Raw genomic sequence first — 13,813 nt, 5'->3', positions numbered from 1 at the left:
GGGGGGGGGGGGGGGGGGGACATGGGCTCAGCCCCCCTGGGAGCAGGAGCTATGCCCTGCTGCCACTTGCCCCCATCCGCCCGGAGTGAGCCATGCCCCCTCACTCCCCACCCCAGCTGGGCAAGCAGCAGCAGGGCATAGTTCCTGCTCCCAGCACTTCCGTGCCCACATCCTGCACCCCCCTGCCCCACTCTCTGAGTCCTGTGCCCCCCACCCCAGCTGGGCAGCTTGTCCCAAGCCCACCTCCAATCCCTGCCCCCCTCCACCCACCACAACAGACTTACCAGCTGGAGGCAGCTGTGTCCAGTGTGGTGAGGACTGCTGCCTGTTTAGTCTATGGCTGAATCTCCAAATTGGCTAAATCTTTTCCAAATCGATTTGGAGGCTTCCAATTCTAGTTGGAGCCTTTAATTGGTCTCCTGATTTGATTCAGAGATTCAGTTGCCAAATCAGCCCGAATCTCCTCCAAATCAAATTGGCTATTGAAGCTTCACACAGTCCTACTGCACAGTCAGTGTCTTGTGTAGACACACCCATTCTGGAGTAAATTTCTTCCAGTCAGATTCCTCATTAGCACTGACACCTCAGAAGCAAGTAATCTTAAAAGCCTATGGATCTGTATTTCAGCAGCTGAAAGCATTAGGTAGGGTACTGATTAGTGCAGGGGTGAGCAAAATACGGCCTGTGGGCTTTCTGGTCCATGGCAGGTCCCTTGGCATGGGGGATAGCCTGGGCCATGGCTCATGTGGCTAGTCCCACTGCCTCTGGGCATAGAGGTGGCACCTGGCAAGGAGCATAGCTTGGCCTATCCCCATAGACAGCAGAAAGTGGGGGGCTAACAGGGCTTAGCCGTCCCAAACACAGGGCAGCAGTAGGGCCACAAGGCAGCCTGGCCACAGGCTTCCTGCAGCTGCAGCAGGGGTGGGGAGGGAATGGATCTGGGACTGGGGGAGGCGCTGCACAGCTGGTGGAGTGCGGCTCCTGCTCCTACACACACCCTGGGAGGCATGGGGGGCATGTGCCCCAGATCCATGCGGGACAGGGCAGGCTGCTGCTCGTTGTGGGCAGGGGCCAGGGCTGTGCTGGGCTCTTCCTGGCAGGGGGAAGCTGAGCCGGGCTGCGCTTGGGGCGTATGGTGGTGGCACTGGGAGCAGGGCTACATGGGGGGCTGCAGCCACCCCAAAATTTGTCCTAGTCCCCATTCCCACCGCCACCACCACCCACTCCCAGTGCAGCCCGGTCCAGCTCGCCCTGCTGGGAAGAGCCCAGCACAGCCCTGGCCCCTGCCCACAACGAGCAGCAGCCTGCCCTGTCCCGCATGGATCTGGGGCACATGCCCCCCATGCCTCCTGGGGGGTGTGCAGCGGCGGAAGCCACCACCCTCTCCCTGCACTGGGCACCCTCCAGATGAGCCACTCACGGCTCTGTCCCACACCCTACCCTGGCTGTGCAGGGCAGGGGCTCAATCTGTCCCCCCCCTCACCCTTTCCCCCATGGACTTACCTACTGGGGGAGGGGGGCACAAGCACATGCTCAGCCCCCCCCCCAAAATATTTCTCCCTCCACCTATGCCTATCCCTGTGTGTGGCTCTTAGGCACACAGGGGGCTATAGTCTGTGGGGCAGGTGCTATAGTAGCCAGATGCAGCTTCCCAGAAGCCCCTGTGGTAGTAGCTCCTTCCAGCTGCCACTGCCAATGTCACCAGTGCTAGAACCAACTAGTGTCTCCAGTGCCAGAACCGGTGCAGGGCAGACAGACCAGGGTGCCCAAGCACCCTGGCCTGTCTGCACTGCACCCACCACCAAGGGCACCGGATGGGGAGAGCAGGTAGGGTCTCCATGGATACCGGCCCAGGACCTCCGTGGGAAGGGTGTACTTGGTCAGGCAGATGGAATGGGGCATGGGTGGGCAAGGAGTGGCATCTAGGAGCAGGATGGGCAGGGCTGGGGTCAGGATCATGGGGTGGTGGCTGCACGGGTATAGGGCCCAGAGCAGATCCATGATCTACTCCCCACATGTCTCTGTGATGTGTGCCAGTTCTGTAAGCCAGGTCAGCACCTCCCTGCCAGGCCCTCAACAGCTCGCCAGAACTCCTTTAAGTGACTCTCCAGCTCAAATAATAGCCCACCCCTGAATTAGTGGCTGCAGTGAACCCCTGCCACTCACCAGACATCAGAATGAATCCATGAGCATCGCATTTATATTGTATAGGGAAAAAAGGGCGTATTTTCTTGGGGAATTTCAGTAAGAGCAATATCAAGTGTTTAAAAAGTCCTTAACCTTTCCAAAAATTACAGACGGCAATTTCCTAAATCAAAAGTATAGCCTCGAGGATTGGAGGACAGGGTTATTCTCTATGTGGTCTCATCTTGATCAAGAGGAAATGATTACAGTAATACAAATTAGGGATAACGTAGGTACAAGTGATCATGACTTGATTACATGTTATGCACAAAAAGAATACAGTCCAACCCAGTGTTATATACACACAAATATACGCACGCGCGTGCGCGCGCACACACACACATAACTTGCTGCTTTATAAAAGGGCCAATTTTGCAAACCTGAAAACAATTATGAGCCAAAGCAGTTGGAAAAATTTAAACAGAAAAATGTAAATGATAATTAGAAACTGTTTCAGAACATTTTGCTAGAGGCCCCCAAAAAACCACAATCAAGAAAGAAGACCCCATACTGATTTTAAAAAAATGGCTTGGAAAGGAAGTGAAGATATCTATAAAAAATAACAAATGGAAGAAAGAAGAAATTAATATACATTAGTAGCTATGCACTGGACTAAATTAATAAAATAAGCCAAAGGCCGCAAGGCCAATCTATGGCCAGTAGAGTTGAGAACAAAAGGAAGAGTTTTTAAAGTATAATAGGAAAAAAGTATCCTAACCATTGTCAATAATAATGAAAAAGTGTTCAATAAATATTTCTGTTATGGTATCTGAGAAAAGGCCAGCTTATGTCATATCATAGGAAAAGGAGCATCCTGATAACGTGTTTTCATCGATTCATAGATGCTAGGGTTGGAAGGGACCTCAACAGATCAGAGTCCAACCCCTGCCTAGGCAGGAAAGAGTGGAAAGAGGGCTGGGGTCAGGTGACCCCAGCCAGATGCCTATCCAGCCTTCTTTTAAAGACCCCCTAGGTAGGGGAGAGCACCACCTCCCTTGGAAGCCCATTCCAAACTTCGGCCAACCTTACCGTGAAGAAGTTTTTCCTGATACCTAGCCTAAATCTGCTCTCTGTCAGTTTGTAACTATTGTTCCTTGTTTACCCCAAGACGCGCCCTGGTGAACAGAGCATTTCCAATCCTTTGCTGCACCCCCCTAATAAATTTGTAGGTGGCCATAAAATCACCTCTCAGCCTTCTCTTGCAGAGGCTGAAGAGGTCCAGGTCCCTCAGTCTCTCCTCATAGGGCTTGTCCTGTAAGCCCCGAACCATATGAGTGGCTCTCCTCTGGACCTCTCAAGTCTATCAACATCCTTCTTGAAGTACAGAGCCCAAAACTGGACACAGTACTCAAACTGCAGTCTGACCAATGCCGCATAGAGGGAAAGTATCACCTCCTTGGTTCTATTTGTCATGCACCCGCTGATGCACGATAAAGTGCGGTTAGCTTTGCTGATGACTTCGTCACACTGATGACTCATGTTCTCTATGCCAATAGTAATTAAGGATAATATTAAAGAGCAGTTATTAAACAGCAACATTTAAAACCATTTTTTTTTTAAACCTCTCATGCAGGAGTTGTAAAAGGAAAGGGACAAGGAGCTCTGTGTGCTGTTTATTATGGTTTTCAGTAAGTGTTGGAATACTGGGGAAGTTCCAGAGGACTGGAAGAAAACAAATGTGCAAATATTAAGAATAGGATAAATGGAAAAACTAGAACAAATGTAGGCCTAGCAAAATATAGGAGCCACTGGGCTCTACTAGCAAGGCATTAAATAAGGGTATATAATTAATAAACAACCCAGGTTCGTGAAGATGGATTTTATCATACTGCGTTTTGAATTATATTACCAGTTTGGTTGATGTAGAAGCTATTGCTGCTGACAGGCATGAAAAAATAATCAAAAACAGTGCTTTACTTTCAGCTCAGCACACCTCCAGACCAAGTGCAGCACATGCCCAAAAGAAGTATTGCGTTAGTTTGACCCAGCTTGCCCAGTGTCTATATAGATCAGGCGCTTCAGTGGGGCTTTTTTGGCACTTCAACAGGGCTTTTTGGTGCTTTTATCTAATAGCTGATTCAATCATAAAAAAATTAGGGTTGGAAAGGACCTCAGGAGGTCATCTAGTCCAACCCGCTGCTCAAAGCAGGCCCATCCCCAACTAGATCATCCTAGCCAAGGCTTTGTCTAGCCAGGTCTTAAAAGCCTCCAAGGATGGAGAGTCCACAAACTCTCTACGTAACCTGTTCCAGCGTTTTACTACCTTCCTAGTAAGAAAATTCTTCCTAATATCTAACCTAAACTTCCCTTGCTGCAACTTGGCACCATTGCTCCTTGTTCTGTCATCTGCCACAACTGAGAACAGTCCAGCTCCGTCTTCTTTGTAACCCCACTCCAGGTAGTTGAAGGCTGCTATTAAATCCCCTCAGTCTTCTCTTTTCTAGACTAAATGGGCACTTGTACACACGATAGGGGTTTAGTCCTCAGGGTTTTATTCTATGCCCCTTAAACTGAAATGGTGAGTTTTTAATTGAAACCCACTGTCAGGGCCATCCCTGAGGGGGGTGGAGGTTGAATCAGGGCAACCGCCCCATGCCCCATACTTTGGGGGGCCCCGCAGAGCAGGGCGGAGCAGCCACAGTGACTCTACACTGCTGCCAGCTTCACATCTGGCCGCTCGGACCCCCCCACCACCACCAAATTCGGCGACTCCAGCCACTCGGCGCCGCCACCGCTGTATCTGCCACCGGCTTCCTTGCATCCAAGGGTGGGACCCCGCACAGGCTTATTTGCCCTGGGCCCTGCACTCTGCTCACGTTGTCTCTGCCCACCATTTCAGTTTTTCTGTCAGATTATGGTGATGGGCCCAATCCTCTTTTCTTTTTTTTCTTTTTTCTTTTTGTTTTGGTCATAGGTGGAGCCTGCCTGCTGATTGAATCAATAGCTGATTTAATTAATTATTAGATAAAAGTGCCAAAAGGCCCCACTGAAGTAACCGATCTACACAGACACTGGGGAGTTGGGTCAAGCTAACGCACTTTCTCTTCTGATAAAGCACTGGTAGGGTTTGTTTCTTTTACATGTCTACCAGCAGCTTATATCTGTCTCAGTACCACACAACATTTTGATTAAGAAACCAGAATGATACAGCATCCAGATGTTTCATATTAAATGGATAAAATTAGCTTCATGATGGGTCTTGGAATGCAGTTGTAAGTGGGAAATCATCCTTGAGCAGATGTGATTTTAGTGGGTTCCACGTGCATCTGTTCTTCGTTCTACACTGTTTTAATATTTTTATCAGGAAAGTAGAGGAAAACAAAATTATCACTAAGAGTCGGCAGGTGATACAAAGTCTGGGGGAGTTTCAGATAAGGAACAGGAGAGGTCACTGATAAAAAATACATCTTTATTACTTGATAAGGGAGGCACAAGGAAGCAATATGCATTTAATTCAGCCAAATGTAAAGCTGACATTTAGGAGCAAAATTGCTTAAACGTGTTTTAGAAGATGGGAATCTCAATTTAAGACATGGAGACTGAGCAGGATCTGGACATCATAGTGGATTATCAACTGAAAATGAATTCCCACTGTGATGTTGCAGCCAAAGCAGTCAAAAGTGCTCAATCTGTTTAGTTTAATACAGAGAAGGTTAAGGGATGACTTGATCACATCCTGTAAGTACCTTCCTGGGGAATAAAAATTTGATAAAGTGCTATTCAGTCTAACAGACAAAGAATGAATAAAGTCCAATGGCTGGAAAATGTATCTAGACAATGTAGACATGGGGCACATTATTGTTAACAGTGAGGGTAAATAGCCATTGTAGCAGCTTACCAAGTAAAGTTTACTTTGCCAGAAACATATTTTAAAAGTATGCTATAGTGCATGCAGAACTTAATTCAGGGAAATCCTAAAGCCTATATTATGCAGGAGGCCAGACTAGATCAGAGGTGGGTAAAATGCAGCCCGTGGGCTGGATGTGGCCCACCAGGCCATTTTATCCAGCCCGTGGGGCCCCTAAAAAATTTAGAAAATTAATATTCCTCTGCCCCTGGCTGCCTGTCATGCGGCCATTGATGGCTTGCCAAAACTCAGTAAGCGGCCCTCCACCCAAAATAATTGCCTGCCCCTGGACTAGATGATCAGAGTGGTCCCTACTAGCCTTATAATGTATGCATTCTGTGGTTAAAGCTCTATTCAAGAGTTCATCATGAAATGTGAAAACATCATAGGCAAGACCCTTGCAAGCAGTGCCCCAAGTTTCATTTGGCATAGCATAAGGAAACCAACAGCAATACAAGTTTTGTTCCTTAGAGTAACTGCAAAATCTTATTATTTTGGTCAATAAATAGTAAAGTTCCAACAAGCCCTTGTGCAAGTCCTGTTTTTACAGTGTTGGTCTCCAAAATTATGGCCTGAGTTTTCCCATGTATAATAAATTATATGCATCACTTAATATTCTCAATTTATATTTAGGGAGAGGCAGCTAGCTGTGACAGTCTGAAGTCAGGCAGAAGGCAGGGCAGGGTGGCACCTTAGAGACTTTAAAGTTGAGTCTAAAGGTTCTACCCTGCCCTGCCTTCTGCCAGCTTATATTTCGTTTTCTCAAAAATCCATCTCCTTTTTCACAGCTCTAATCCACAGGAAAAAGTCTGATATTTCCCTTGCATTTTATTTCTCTGGGTTACCTTACCACCTTTAGGATTTTATCTGGATCACTGACAGTTAGTAGTATACTAAGCTGGTGAATAAAGACAATTGATCCTCCATCTTCCTAATGGGCAGGACAATTATTTTTTCTACATTTTCTGCAGAGAGGCTGTATCTTTACAACCAATATCACCTCTCCCACTGGTTGCAGTCAGATGTTGTCCCTGTAGTTAATGTCAGTCATAGTATAGATGCTTAGGCTTGCAGATAGTCACATAACAAGTATTCAGTAACAAGAGGAAGATCAGGGAAAGTGTGGGTCCCTTAGTGAATGGGGGAGGCAGCCTTTTTCACCTCAGTTTTCACAGGCAAGGTCAGCTCCCAGACTACTGCACCTGGCAGCACAGTGTGGGGAGGAGGAGAGCAGCCAACAGTGGCGAAAGAACAGGTTAGGAATTGTTTACAAAAGCTGGACATATACAGGTCCATAGCGCTGAATGAAATGTACCCGAGGGCAGTGGTGACGTGTAGGGGCTGCACAGGAGTGCACGTGCACCCTCTGAGAGCTCTGGTGCACCTCCTGACAGGCAGCGCTCCCCACTTAGGCAACGGACAGGGTGGGTGCCAGGTGAAGGGCTGCTGGCACTTCCGGGAGCACTGCTCACACTTCCTGGTTGGTGTAGTTGGCTGCAGGGGGACCTCCCCACCATCACTGACTGGCTACTGGGGGGCCACCAGTAGCCCATGCTTGAGGGGAGTTGGCTGGTGTGATTATCTTTGAAAACTCATGGCTATTGGGAGGGTCCCAGATTATTAGAAAAGGGCGAACATAGTGCCCATATTTAAGAAAGGGGAAAAGGACTTTCCATGTAACTATAGACCAGTCAGCTTCACCTCAGTGCCTGGAAAAATCATGGAACAGATCCTCAAGGAATACATTTCTAAGCACTTTGAAGAGAAAAAAGGTGATTAGGAACAGTCAACATGGATTCACCAAGGGCAAGTTATGCCTGACTAACCCAGTTGCCTTCTATGATGAGATGACCAGCTCTGTGGATGCAGGGAGAGCAGTGGATGTGGTATACCTTGACTTTAGCAAGGTTTTTGATAGTCTCCCACAACATCATCCAAGTTATAGAAGTATGGGCTGGATGAATGGACTGTAAGGTGGATAGAAAACTGGCTGCAGCATCAATCTCAGAGGATAGTAATCAATGGCTCGATGTCTAGTTGGCAGCCGGTATCAAGTGGAGTGCCCCAAGGGTTGGTCCTGGGGATGGTGTTGTTCAATATCTTCATCAATTACCTAGAAGATGGCATAGAGTACACCCTCAGAAAGTTTGCAAATGACACCAAGCTGCGGGGAGTAGCACATAGGCTGGAGGGTAGGGCTAGGAGTCAGAGTGACCTAGACAAATTGGAGGACTGGGCCAAAAGGAATCTCATAAGGTTCAACAAAGACAAGTACAAAGTTCTGCACTTAGGACGGAACAATCCCATGATCCAGTACAGGCTAGGGGCGGGCTAAGCAGCAGCTCTGTAGAAAAGGACCTGCGGGTTACAGTGGACAATAAGCTGAATATGAGCCAGCAGTGTGTCCTTGTTACAAAGAAGACTAACAGCATTCTGGGCTGCATTGGTAGGAGTGTTCCCAGCAGGTCAAGGGAAGTGATTATTTCCCTCTATTCAGCACTGGCGAGGCTACATATGGAGTACTGTGTTCAGTTTTGAGCTCCGCCCACTACAAAAAGGATGTGAACAAATTGGAGAAATTCCAGCAAAGAGCAACAAACATGGCTAGGGGGCTGGGGCATATGACTTATGATGAGAGGCTGAGGGAACTGGGCTTATTGGACGCTTGTACACCTGACAGTCATCACAATGTACACATGACAAAAATGAGATTTGTATGGTTTAATGGCATCACACACTACACATGCACTGGTGTTGGGGGCTTTAGATGAGTTTGCATTGATGCATTGCAGCTGTCAGCTCACTCCTCCTGCAGCGGGAGAGGTGGGCAGATTCCACAGAAAAAAGGATTGGGCCCCTCACCACTTCTGCTTTCAGCAGGCACCTGCTGAAAGCTGAAGTGGTGCAGGGTCCAATCGTTTGGGGGGTTTTTCAGCATAGCCTGTATGTCTCTCCCATGGGTGGGGGGCGAGCTGCTGGGGGCCCCAGTACTGCCCTCCATGGCAGTGGCTCCTCCCCAGGCCTCCCAGGCAGGCTAACAGGCCAGGTGGTGTCCCAGCTTGGAGGCAGCACCCAGCATGATCCAACTCTTCCCTGAGCCTGCCTGCTGGAAGCACACTGGGGACTGCTCCCTGGGCAGGCCCAGGGAACAGTTGGATTGGGCCAGGTGGTGCCTCCAAGCTAGGGCAGCACCTGGCCCACAAGCAGCCCTCCTGGGCAGCCTGAGGGATGCCATCACCACAGAAGGAAGGACCAGGGCCCCCTGCAGCTCAGGGGCTGCTCAGCCTGCTGGCAGCTGTCTCCTGCCCATGGGGCAGGCTCTGGCTCTTTCAAAAAAAAAAAAAAAAAAAAAGATCAGGCACCTCATCATAATATGACAGAAAAATTTAAACTCACCATTTCAGTTTAGGGGGTATAGAATAAAACCCCAATCACGTATACAAGTGCCCATTGAGTCTTGAAAAGAGAAGACAGGATTTAATAGCAGCCTTCAACTACCTGAAGGGGGGTTCCAAAGAGGATGGAGCTGGATTGTTCTCAGTGGTGGCAGATGACAGAACAAGGAGCAATGGTTTCAGGTTGCAGCAAGGGACATTTAGGTTAGATTTTAGGAAGAATTTTCTCACTAGGAGAGTAATAAAACACTGGAACAGGTTACGCAGAGAAAGTGTGGACTCTCCTTGGAGGTTTTTAAGACCCAGCTAGACAAAGCCTTAGCTGGAATGATCTAGTTGGGGATGGTCCTGCTTTGAGGAAGGGGTTGGACTAGATGACCTCCTGAGGGTCCCCTCCAACCCTAATTTTCTATGATTCTATATCTCTATGTTATGAGTATGTTAATTCCTTATGAATCATATATTAAAAAATCAAATCATTCACGCTCACAGTTTAGAACTCCAGGCTCTGATAATGTTATATTTACTGAAGAGAGTTGGAAAAAATGGTTTTATTTGCTTTTTTAGAAAGACAGTGATTAATTTCAGAGTCATACCATTTAAGTCATAAAGAAATATCTAGGAGGAGGCTCACTAGAGATTCCAGATTTGCTAAAGTTTTGAATCTCAGTGCTTCTAATGCTCCTGGTGGGTTTTTTGTTTTGTTTTAGAGTCCTGTTAAATGGTGTTGCCTCATTTCTAAACCAGTGTAATTGAATGAGGTAGCAAAACCTTGGGAATAGTGTTTGGCATTTGTGAAGCTTAGAAGATGCAAAGCTACTTGTCCCACAACAAATGGTGGTGAAATAAGGTGATATTACTAAATAAAGTCCTCAAAATGTGCCCAGCCATTTTGAGGGTATTCAGAGCATCTAACTTGAAGCCAAAAACATTTCAATTCTTAGGAAAAATGAAATACTTATTTGTAAAAATGAGCTTGAGCCAGCTTGCCTTCATGTTTCTGGCAAGAAATGGGAAAGCTTCAGCATCACATCAGCTGAGATGGATTGAAAAATGTAGTACTGCATGTTATCTGGTTGACAATACCATGGTTCTAATAGGTTCACTGTCACTCCTCCCTTCCCCTTCCTCAGCACCTCCTATGTGTTAAAGAACATGGACCAGCCTGGGAATTCATCAAAATAGCAGGCAGCCTATGCCTAGCCATATCCTTGGGAATTTCAGGAAATGAGCACATTCAAAATCCATGTTTGGACTAAGACACATCTTGCATTTGCAGATGAATGAAAATAGCACAGCTGTAATACTTTCTCAGTCCTTTCCACTCACGCTAAATTAAATGTGTCCAGACTAAATTAAGTCTGAACACAGCTCTTCTGTACCAGCCAGGCCTTACTATGTCATCCAACCAGATTTCAAATTAAGCTAGGGACATCAACATCTTCCTATTGTCTAAGAAGACTTCCTCCTAATTTTCTGCTCAAGCCCAATAGATAGGGAATGGTGAGCTCTTGCCCTCCCACGTCATCTTCCTTTTACATCCATAGCTTGCAGCAGTATTATTCAATCCTTACAATGTTTTCCTCCTGTCCAGAAGAAACACCACTTCTATTTTAACAATAGAAATGAAGCAGTTTTCAAACTTGTCATGTTACCCTCTAGGAACACTCACCTAGCCAAATAAGAAAAGAATCCCAGGGAAAAAGAGAAATTCCCTTATAAGCTCATAAAACCCTCACCAAGCACGTAGTGGTCCCACATAACACCCACCTCCAAATCTTAGGGGGGCAGTGCCTCAGTGCAGTCAGCTAGTGAAACCAATGAGACCGAGTTATGTAAACCAAGATCTCCAGAAACAATTGCATTTCTCAAAGGAACCCAATCTCACTTGGAGATAGATAGATAGATAGATAGATAGATAGATAGATCTTCTACCCCCATTTAACATTTCCACAAACAAAACAATACTACATATTTTCTTCTAGGCATCATAATAGTCTCTCAAGATACTATTAAACTGCCTCATACTAATTCACTAATCACCTAAGAAATTAAAGCCATGGCGGTGATATCTTTTATTGGACCAACTATGATTGGGAGGGACATGGACATGCTTTGGGTACCACTATACCCTTCTTCAGGTCTCTGAGAAAAAAAAAAGACAGCAGAGCTAAATAGCAGATAGAAGAAAGGCTTATGCAAAACTCCATTTCCTCAACCCCAGCAATATGCTAAATATCTCAATAGTCATACAGAGAAGTGCATTATGCACCTTTGTGAAATTAGTATTTTGAACCATAACAGTTGTAGGAGTGTGCAGCTATTGCCAACTTTGAAGGGATTTTGTAATATTATTTTTTTGTCACCTAAGGGTCACTTATTTTTTTTTAATATTTTGATAAGTAGAAAAAATAGGCCAGTAGAATGTTTGTTCACCTTTTCTTGTTCATTTGCTTCAACAATGTTGCTATGTAGTAACATCATTCCTTTCTGAGGTATAGAAGTGATGATGCTTACAGCAAGCAGTGAAGCTGCTGGAGCTACTTAGACTGGGAGAGACCAGTTAAAAAGCTATCAGATGCCACATGACTTCATAAGTGAAGCTGACATTTTGCTTACGAAGGTGAAAAATATGAAAGTGAAAATGAAGCATGGATAAATACACTGCCTTCTTTTTGATATAGGGAAGTCAGTGGACAGTAAACTAGCTTGTGAAATTCCAGCACGCTCACTGTGCCACACAAGCTTGCCATGTAAATATGGCAAGCATGTACTAAATGCAAGGTAGCATACTTCATTTCTAAAACAGAATAAACTTGCTTGCAAAAAGGCACAGTAAATGCGAACTCAGAGGGCATGTCTATATGAGATGTTTACTGCAGAGTAGACTAATTAGCTCCACAGTAAATATCTTGCATCTACATGTACAGCCTTATTAGGCCTCAGGAAATTAATTAACTCCACAGCACTGCACATGTAGATGCTGGCACAGCTGGCTGGGACACAAAGGTACTTCAGTGCAGGGGCTGCCTGCCGGCTAGCCCCCACACTGAAGCACCTTTGTGCCCCAGCCAACCCGTATGCAGCACATTAAGGCAAGTTGGAGCAGCTCTGGCCTGGCAGGCTGACCCCCTGGATCCCCTGCCAGCTGAGGCTGCTCTGACACAGCTCAACATGCTGCGGTCCCAGGAGCACGTGTAAATGTAGCACCTGTGATCAGTAAAATCTACTGCAATAAGCACTGGAGTTTATTGCTTTGCCTTAATAGCATGTATAGATGCACCCAGAGTATCCACTTGGGGAGTTAGAGCAGCAAACTAGTGTACTGTAAATTCATACCCTGGCTTGGCTTAGCTCAGTAACTTTCCCTATGTAGATGAGCGGCATGGGATCTAGCAAAATGTAGGACTATCTTGAGGAGAGACAGACACACTATGAACTCAGGGCAAAATTTTCAGCAGTAAACAGTGACTTGGATGCCTCATTTTTGGAATGCCAAAGTTGATACATCTTAAAGAAGTCTGATTTTCAGAAAGTGCTAAGCGCACACAGCCTGAAAATCAGACCTTTGAGGTATATCTAGAAATACTGAAAAAGGCACTCAAAATTAGTGATTTTTTTAAAAGTATTGCCTTAGACTGTTAGCTAAAGCTAAGACACCCTTTTTGCATTCTACTGCTGTTACAAGAACAACTGGAAGAAAACACAAGGTTGAGAAATACAAAATAGAATTTATTTATTTAGTCTCTCAGAAGTCAGTCTTAATGCTAAGGTTAGTATCTGTTTAATTCTCCTGCAATGTTTGTGGCTCAGAAGAAAACCACTGTATCTCAAAAAATACTCCAGCGTTAATCAGGGATATGGCAGCATCTGCTTGAGAGAGACAAGACTCATAATTGAATCAGACCTAATTAACCCATCACCTCTAGAGAAGAGAATAGGATGGTAGTACCTCCAGTGAAATGAATAAGAGTTTTGGAGCAAGGGGAGAAAGCAAGGGAGGAGGAGGGGGAAGAGGGATAAAACTATTTGTTTAATGTCTGGTTTTGTAACATGTTTAGGGGGGAAAAATATTTGTATACTTAAATATATACAGAATATTTAACTAGGCTGTAGTTTCAGAGACATTCCAGCATGTTTCCATATTAATACTGAATGCATGATTTAAGTCCAAGAAATGTTCTCTCCCTTATGTGGTTTGGGCTGTTTACAGGATGCACGGATTTTCTTGTTGTCTTTCTTGCTGACCTAATTTATAGTCATAGACACTGTATTTTTGAACCAAGAAAACTTTTAAAGCAGTGGGCAGAAAATAAACCTCAAAGATTTCAACAAATGAAATGCAGCATCTGTTCTATATTTGTTGAATGAAATGGATGCACAAATC

At 45.7% G+C, this 13,813-nt stretch overlaps 1 protein-coding gene across 1 annotated transcript in view; it reads left to right on the top strand.

Moving 5' to 3' along the window:
* BEND4 (BEN domain containing 4) overlaps positions 1 to 13,813 on the top strand; it is a 37,256-nt gene that overhangs the window by 13,218 nt on the left and 10,225 nt on the right. The gene's annotated exons all lie outside the window — the stretch shown is intronic.

The sequence above is a fragment of the Alligator sinensis genome, unplaced genomic scaffold, assembly GCF_000455745.1.
Source record: "Alligator sinensis unplaced genomic scaffold, ASM45574v1 scaffold58_2, whole genome shotgun sequence".
NCBI classification, from domain to species: domain Eukaryota; kingdom Metazoa; phylum Chordata; order Crocodylia; family Alligatoridae; genus Alligator; species Alligator sinensis.
Note: the sequence above shows the minus strand (reverse complement) of the source record. Positions and strands in the feature narration are given on the sequence as shown.